The sequence below is a fragment of the Canis lupus genome, chromosome 37 (genome assembly GCF_011100685.1).
Source record: "Canis lupus familiaris isolate Mischka breed German Shepherd chromosome 37, alternate assembly UU_Cfam_GSD_1.0, whole genome shotgun sequence".
NCBI classification, from domain to species: Eukaryota; Metazoa; Chordata; class Mammalia; order Carnivora; family Canidae; genus Canis; species Canis lupus.
Window position 1 is genome coordinate 23,068,841 of NC_049258.1, and position 9,144 is coordinate 23,077,984.

General features: G+C 49.6%; 1 long non-coding RNA gene across 1 annotated transcript; it reads left to right on the forward strand.

Moving 5' to 3' along the window:
* Window positions 1–7,162: 7,162 nt before the first annotated feature.
* LOC119867900 lies at window positions 7,163–8,762 on the forward strand. Its single transcript, XR_005384977.1, has 2 exons — window positions 7,163–7,294; window positions 8,607–8,762. It is a non-coding gene; the product is annotated as an uncharacterized LOC119867900 (long non-coding RNA).
* Window positions 8,763–9,144: the final 382 nt, after the last annotated feature.

Genomic DNA, 9,144 nt, shown 5'->3' on the forward strand with positions numbered 1-9,144 from the left:
AGGAGTGGCTCCCTGGGGCCCCTAGGACATCCGCTCAGTGCTGTGCACGCCGTAGCCAGTCCTGACATCCAGGTGCCTGTTTGAAGCAACCCCCATGAGGGCTGCCGCCTGTATCTCACTGTCTTGTTGGATGTCGAAGCCAAGGGGTGACTGAGACATTTCCTATCAAGTGGGAAAGCTTTGGACTCTTCTTCCTTATGCTCATCAGCTCCTCCTGGCAGATGAATGAGTTCGGTGGCCTGAGAAGCATTCCTCGTCTTCAGCAGTTTGCAAAGTTCCTTCTCGGCAACCGTCCTTCTGTCACACTGGGAAAAGGTGGAATCGGCTTAGTCCTTTAGATCTCCTGATACTTTCTGATGTGTGTTGTGCATTGTGGGATTATTTGTGCTTCTCTAACCCCATTTGTACCTAAATTTATCTGAACACCTGAAGAAAGAAATAGGTTTAACAGGCTAAGGAGAGAAAGGACTAAATGAGCCATGCAGTTTCTAAATCCATTTCCCGTAGGCACAGTGTACATGCTGTGTAGACATCCGCACAGCATACTCTTTTGAGTAAAGACCTGCGTGACGTTTTGGGTGAACACACCAAAGTCCCATTTCCCTGAAATGAGTTTTGTGGATCTGTAAATAACGCCCAGGTGTTCCACCAGCTGTGACTTGGGAGAGGCGCAAGTAATACATGATCATCCGCCGGCCACAGCCAGGCCTCAGAAGCCTGTTAGTCCCACAAATGATAGGTTTGTGAGCGAATCGGAAGTCACGGACTGACATCCGTCACCTTCGGTCTTCTGTGCCACTAATGTGGGTATTGCCTTAGAAGGTGGAGATCAAGGAGGGGACTCCCCTCTGCCCCTCCGTCACAGCCCAAATGCTGCCCCCTTGGGTACATGCTGGCCCCGTTAAGAACCACTTTTAAATGAGTTTGAGGCTTTGCCAATTAATTTACATATAACATTAGAATCTTGGGAAATTGTTTAGAAAACCATGTTGAGAATAGCCAGTTTTGGTTTTTTTTTTTTTTTTTACCTAGTCCCTGATGGCTTTAAAAATAAATGCACACATACATGTTTCTGTTTTGAAAATGTGCAATGGTAATGCCTGTCTTTGCAGTTTGATTTGATTCAAGCAACACGTGATCTCTTGGGTCCACTGTCTCCCGTTGACCCCCTTCCTTGCAGTATCCTAGGTCCAGAGCATAAGCCAGTAGCTCATTTGGAGTCGCTGCCCAGAGTGGGAGGGACACTCCTAGCCCAGATCCTGAAATTGTGTGGCCTTGTCAATGTGCCCAACCTATTCCCTGACTTCCAGGCTTGTTAAGGAGGAGCATGCCTGTGAGCATCCTTCGTAAGCTGCAAAATGCCTTCTGCAAATTAAGTGTTATGGTATTACGGAAACCCAAGATAGAGGACATGGGCAGAACTTTGAATAGGCCCAACTTCCTGTCTTTATTTCTGTCTGTCTGCTTTCAGAACCTTGAATATACCAGTGCTAACTTTCATAATTATCTATTGCTATTGGACTTAGGCTTTCTTTCTAGTTATTACATGAAAATGAAGGTTTCTATGTGATCAAGCGAGGGGGTTAGGACCCAGGTTAAGTGCTGATGGTTTTGATAAGGTGACCATGCATCCCAGTTTACTTGGGTGTTAACTGTCCTCGTATGATTAATCCTCTTTCACTCTCAAAAGTGGCCTCCTCGTAGGAATTATAGATTTTATATTGTCCCCCTAGATTTTGACCATAGTAAGTATCCAACCAGGGCCCAAGGAATGGTCATATGTCTCCTGCCTTGCAAACAGCCCTTTTTGGTTAGCGCCCTGCTGGAATTCAATACCAGGAGCAAATAGCAAAGTGGAAACCAGCACAGGAGAAACAGGGCTTCGTTTTAAAGTCTGCTTCCTACATCCAGATCTTGCCACCAGCTGGCTGCCCAGCTTCGGACAGAGCAAGAACATCGTGTGGGGCCCACTCACAAAGGGTAGGCCTCGGCTCTCTTACCTGGCTGGCAGCGTGGAGCAGAAGTAGAAATGCCTGTGGAGGTTAGTGTACATATAACCTCTTTGGGGTTCAGTGACCCTAATAAACACTGCCCAGTCGCCAATCACGTTTGTAAGTCCTCCCTCTAACAGGAGGGCACCGGGAGGGTGGTGGGGACAGGGGCTTCCTCCAGCCTACACTGACCCTCCATATAGGTCAGTCCACCTAATCAGTTATAATCCTGCTTAGGTAGTGTTGGCTTCCTGTGGTCACCCTGGAAGGGAAGGGAACACTCCTTTTCTCCATCTGAACCTAACTCTCGGCTCGGAGTTGCCTTCTGTTCTTTAGAGACACACAATGCCGTCGTGCTTCGATAGTGCTGGATGTTCGATACTCCTAATGTCAGTAACGCTTGACAGCTCTGTGGTCTGACAAGTCCCTTCACCTCTGTAAGCAACAGAATAGCGAAGTCACTTGGGTTTCATCTGTGGGCAGGATGGCCTGGGAGAAGACAGGACCTTCCCAGTCAGAGGGGGTTCATGTCTATGGCTTTGCAGGGGCTGCTTGAACAATGGGAACAGGCGCTGCCCAGGGTAGAGAGGAGGCAACGAGACGCATGCCTTGTTCCCAGCCTTACAGTTTACATTTCCAGGTCCACCCGTCTGCTCTGCAGCATCACAGGTGGGTAAAGGTATCCGGTCTCAGCTTGGGCGAGCCTCTGGTTTTCTCCATGCCGGGAATGGTGGTAGCCCATGCAGGGCTAGTGTGAGGATCGGTGAGTACACGGCGGGATGGCGGGGTGGCGGGGTGGGGAGAGGCCTGTAGGAGGAGGACGACCCTGCTGGGGAAGCTTGCGGAACCACAGACCTGGTAGGGTAGCGTAGCGTTCCAGCTAATTGCCACCCTTTCTTTTGATGAACATTATGTCTTGGGGGGAGTCCGAGAGGCAGAAGTAGGGGAAGGGAAGGAAGAGAGGTTGGCCGGGAAGCAGGGAAGGGGGACTTCAGGGATTAGAAAGCACAGACGCCTGTAGGCCATGATATTCTCAGTTCTGTCCTGGGTGGGGTGTGAGTCTTGCGTCTCCCCACTCCGGTCAGCAAAATATCCACTCATCACTAATGTGTTTGGAGTTGGTTATTTTAGGGGTTGCACATGTGCCATGAACTCTGGCCTGCTCCAGGGGAGGCAGGGTGAAACGGGCTGACCAAGGGGCGTCCAGTCATCTCTAGATGACATGAATTCCTTAAGGTTCAGACCTGAAATCAATCGCATGTAGGTGACTGTGGACCCAGCTCTTCGTAGGTAACAATACGGCCCCGCGCCTCCATGCCTTGATTTTTATGACCAAAATCAAACATCTGTACCTCCCCGTTCAGAAGTAAGAACAAAAATGAACTCTGTGCAGAACAGCTTGGCAAGGAAAGCACAAAAGGGTAGCATGTGTGACACATTTGTTGTTGCTCATAATCTTAAAGTTGCGTGCCAAGCTGTTGGGTCTGAATTTACTAAACTGGGGGAAGTGGGGGCAAGATCCTACACCTCATCAAAGATGCATACACATTCCATGTGGTCACGTGGCTTTTGTGTACTTCGCAGGATGCTGTGTCTGTTCTCGTGTGAAGACTGCGCCCTGTGGGGGTTTCTCCAGGGATTCTGAGGGCAGGAAAGACATCGCTTTCCCCTCCCTGCTGGTCAACCTGCTGGGATTAGAAACAGTCTTGCGCAGAGGCAGAGGGAAAGGCGTGGTAAATTCCTGGCAAATCTAGACAATTTTATGGAACATAAACATTCACCTTTTTGACTGTTCTCTATCTCAATCCTTGTAAAAATAAAAGGTTGGAAAGTATGTTCCATTTCTTACCAGTTTGCATTGACAGCGGTTGACAGACGTAGGGAGTCGTAGGGCATTTCTGCTTCCAGGTGGATAAAGCCCCAGCCCCACCTGGGAATGTCTGCTAAGGGTTGGAAAAAGCCAGCAGAAGTTGCCCTGAACGTGACCCATCATTTCTGCAGCTTTAGCAACACCCAAGAACCATCTTTGTCAACCCTGTCCCTGTGTCACGGAGTTTGCTGGATGGGATGAATGGAACGGAAGGTACTCACCCCTGAGATGAGATCTGTGAGAAGTAAAGGAAATCCCAGTCTACTTCTGGCTTTTTTTTTTTTTTTTTTTTTAACTAAAAGTGGAAGAATAATTCCAAACATTAACAAGTCAGGAAAGGACAGATGTTGGCGAGGATGCAGAGAAAGGGGAACCCTCTTACACTGTCGGTGGGAATGCAGGCTGGTGCAGCCACTCTGGAGAACCGTGGGGAGATTCCTCAGAAAGTTACAAACAGAGCTACCCTACGACCCAACAATTGCACTACTGGGTATTTACCCAAAGGATACAAACATAGCGATTCAAAAGGGCACCTGCTCCCCAGTGTTTACAGCAGCAGTGTCCACAGTAGCCAAACCATGGAAAGAGCCCAGATGTTCATCAGCAGATGAATGGATAAAGAAGATGTGGTAAATACAATGGAATATTTCTCAGCCATTGGAAAGGAAAAATCTTGCCATTTGCAATGAGGTGGAGGGAACTAGAGGGTATTATGCTAAGTGGAATAAGAAAGACAACTACTGTATGATCTCACTCGTGGAATTCAAGAAACAAAAGATGAACATAGGGGAAGGGAAGGAAAACGAAGATAAAAACAAGGAGGCAAACCATAAACAGACTCAAGCTGAGGGTTGCTAGAGAGGAGGTAGGTAGGAGGATGGGGTACCGGGTGACGGGCATGAAGGAAGCACGTGATGTAATGAGCACTGGGTGTTACGTGCACTGATGAGCCACTAAATTCTACCCCTGAAACTAACAATACGCTGTATGTTAGCTAAGTTGAATTTAAATCATTAAAAAATAACTCCAAACCAAGCTATCTGTGGCTCCCAGATGTCACCAGTGGACAGAGCTGAGACACTTAGGAGAAATTGTCTGCCTCTGCCCAGGGGCTGTGGGTCATGGGCAGCAGGAGACAGGAGATCTTGGGCCACTCGGAACACTCCGCTTGCAGGTTGCCCACAGCCAATGGTGATGGGTGTGGAGCTTAGAAAAGAAGGAAAGGGCTAGAGTCCTGGTGTTCTTCAAAGTAATCTGGGGAGTCAACAGGCTTGGCATAGTCCTTGCAAACCATCTGCATTGTTTTGATCATTAGTCCCAGGGTTTGGCAGAGGTGACCTTCCACTGTCTTCAAACATCAATTATTCTCTCAAGAGTTGGAGACCCCTGCAGGTATCCAGAAGGATGTATCATAGGTTCAAGGACAATTTGAGAAAAAGTTTTATCACCAGCAGCATAAATATTTGGCATAAATGGCTTAAGTTTTCATTTCAAAGGAACCTTGTTCTCAGAGTAGCCGGGGAGTTACTATGGCCTGTGACTGTTTAGAGGGATGCGTGGACTCTTGCCCTGGAACTAAAGACACCCTCCCATCCTCCTCTCCATTCAGTTTGGACAAATAAGAAGCAATGGGAGCGACAAGATCTTCGGAGGACCCAGAAATCTGATGGGTCCAGCAGTCCATTTCATAGAATCTTTTCAACTACAGTATTTCTTCAAATCCAAAATACCATTAATTGTGTTAAGAAAAGGAGGGGAAAAAAAACCCAGTGGACTTTTCAGTCTATATCTCCCAATTTTCACAATTAAAATGTTACAGGATCTTTTCCTGGGAGGGGTGAATAAAGTACCTGTCCCTCGCTCTCCTCGCTGATGTCGAAGCACCGATGTGAGCTTCACAGAACAGTCCGGAGAACTTCAGGCTGTAAATAATGGGCAGAGCAGCAAACAGTGGCTTAAGATCAGGCTTTATTTTCTCTGGCAATGAGAAGTCTGGCACCGGCAGCGGCCGGTGGTTCTGTGGCTCAGGAACATCGCGGGAGGACCACGGGTCTTGATGCCCTTCCCTCCGCTTCTGCTCATTCAAAGCAGGGAAGAAGGTGGCAGGTGCAGCCAAGGCCCTGGCTTCCTCTTTCTCAAGGAAAACGGGTGGTTCTAGAAATCTGTTGCATGTGCAACTCCAGCACTGACCTCGCTCGCCGCTGGGGTTGCACATCTTCCATTGTTTCAAGCCATCCTATTGGAGACCCGGAAGGGCAGGGTAGCCATCCAGAAGTTTCTGTCACCCGGCTCCTTCACTTACTAGCCCTTCAAACTCAGGGAAGTTGCCGCACCTTCTAGACTTCCATTTTGCTGGGTGCATGGCAATTGGTGGACTTTGAGATTTAAAGTGCATGCATTGAAGTAACACTTTCTACGGGGTAAGCGGGTGACTTCAGTTGTGTAATCAAGGGCTTCACGCGTCTGCAGAGTCCGGGCATTTGGTGATTTCACAACTCCTTTTCCATCCCTCTTCCCCCTAGAATTTTTTTTTTTACATTTTTTAAAATTTAAATTTTTTTTTTAAAGATTTTATTTATTCATGAGAGACACAGAGAGGACAGAGACACAGAGGGGGAAGCAGGCTCCATGCAGGGAGCCCGACATGGGACTCGATCCATGGTCTCCAGGATCACACCCTGGGCTGAAGGCGGCGCTAAACTACTGAGCCACCAGGGCTGCCCCTAAATTTAAATTCAATGTGTCAACATATAGTATCACACCCAGTGCTCATCCCATCAAGTGCCTCCTCGTGCCCGTCGCCCCGTTACCCCATCCCGCACCCACCTTCCTTTCCGCAATCCTTTGTACCCCCTAGAATTTAATTTCCACTGAACATCACGAATAAGAGCTGAGCCCAGAATCAGCCTGTTTCAGGTCTTGCCACTTCCATTTCCTGATCTTACAACCACGTCCAAGTTCCTCACCCCTTCTTAGCCCTGGTTTCTGCAAGTGCCAGCGAGGGTTCGTGTTAATAGCACGCAGCTTCCAGCACTGCCAGGATGAAGGAGGGTGACCCGCACAAATGCTTGGCACATAAGAAGTGCACAGTAAATAGTCCCTATTACCAGCCTCCCCAATTCTCTCTTCTTCCTTTACACCAGCATCTTTCTGGTTTTAAAATACCCTGTCCTACAAATGGACACCCCAGCCCTACGTGGATCAGTGACGACATTCGGAGGAACACCTCCATCCCTGTCCTTACCTTGCTCTGTACCCAGGGGGCGTCACCCAACACGCCATCTGCTTCCTCCCCCAGAAGGCACAGCCGCCTCTTGAGGAGTGTTGGGGAAGACGAGGAATAGGAAGCTCCCTAAGACAAAGGCAGCTCGAGCTCTAGATGGGCAGAGAGACGTGTGTGCATTACGTGTCTCAAGTCTTGGAACCTCAGCAGGTTGGTCACATCACAATGTGTCACTTGGCTCCTTGGTTTAAAGACGTCCCTCCCCTGTTTCCAGCTCTGTGGGCCCTGGATCCTTCAACACCTTCAGGGTTAGGTGCCTTTTATTTTGGTTAGTGTCCTCACAGGGATTTAATCACCACCCTTAAAGGGCTACGGGCCCACAGGCAAGGGGAGGCAAGAGAGGACATGACTTGTATTTATCGTTTAGGCCAAGAAGACGCTTGGAAGTTTCAGAAATGAAAGGTATAGAGTGTGTGTGTGTGTGTGTGTGTGTGTGTGTGTGTGTGTGAAGGAAGAAGGGCAAAACAGTTCCTTGATGTTACAGGCGCAGCACATGCGTGCACACAGACCCACACACACGCATACTCACTACGCACGCAGGTCTATCCCTGTGCCCAGCAGGCACACGTCTTGCACACCTTCCCATGCCGGGCCGCTGTATGCATTTCTGAGAGCATCTCTTTATAAGGAGCCAGCCACTGGATTAGGAGCCTCCCGTCCTTCAGGAGGACCTAACTGCTCAGCCACAACCCGATTCCCAAATGAGGTCACGTCGTGAAGTACCAGGAGTTAGACTCTAACCCAGCTTTAGGGGGGACACAATTCAACCCGAAACAGCCACCAAGATCGGGTATGAGGTCTGCAGGGAACCAGCGCGGAGTTACAAGCCAGGGTGGTGCAGCGAGAGGAGGTGGGTTGAGTCGGACACACACAGGCATGTGTGAGCGGGCCTTTGGGGAGCGTGTTTTTGTGTCCATCAGGTATCTAGACAGCACCTGAAATACAGAAGGGACTCAATAATTTTAGTCTCTGTACATTAAAAAAAAAAGTGTGCACACACGTGTGTGTTAGATGTTCTCACTCAACGGGGAGGAACTGTGTGCCTCTTGTGTGAGCAGAAGGGGTCAGACTGCTGAATTGTGAAGTGTCTGCGGTTGTGACGTGTCTGTTGAGAATGTGAACGTGAACCAAAGTGTAAGGTAGTCTACAAACGGTGGCGGTTGCTGCTGTGTGTGTGTCTTTGTGTCCTTTTATCCAGGAAGTCTCACATGAGGGAGACCCCGTGGCCCGCATCTAGTCCCAGCCCCGTGGCCCTGTCCTTGCACGTTGCTCTTCCGAGTGTTGTGTGGGACACAGGGATCTTATCCAGGACCATGTCTGGCAGGAGGGGGTGCTTAGGCTTGGTATTCCAGCGACCCTACAAGCGGGTCCACATGCACACCCACTCCCAGACCTGTGTCCTGGGCTCCTAATGCCTGAAATTCAGTTTAGTGAACATGCACTGAGCACCCACTGTATCCAGAACACCACTGGGCACTGCAGAAGGTTCGACTGGGACAACACATTGCTGGTCCTGAAGAAGTTCACAAATAGCCGGAAGCTGCAAGGTGAGAACAGCCGCAAAGGGGACACAAGAAGAGCTCTAAGGGCATCGACGTCGACATGAATTTCAGTCTCGGTGAGCGGGGACACCTTCTGGAGTTGGTGGCGTTTCAGGGAGACGATGTAGAACAGAATAGTAAAGAGGCGGGGAGCGGGGCAGGGTTCAGACCAGGTTCCGGAAGGTTTGGTTTGGCTGGAGGGTGAGGTGCATGATGGATGATGATGGGCAGTTGTGGGACAATCCTGTGTTTGGAGAGAGAAGCGCCGTCAGATGGGCACTTCAGCAAGGATGTGCTGGCAAGGATGGAGAGGCTGCACGGAGAGCTGTTGGGAAGCCACTGAAACCTGGGGAGAGAGCGGGAGGGTCCTAACCTGCCCCTGAGGCGGGGGGGTGGCCGAGAGACCATCCCACCAGCCGCCACCAACAGCCATCTGGTGGAGGAGCCGGTGTCTCCGCC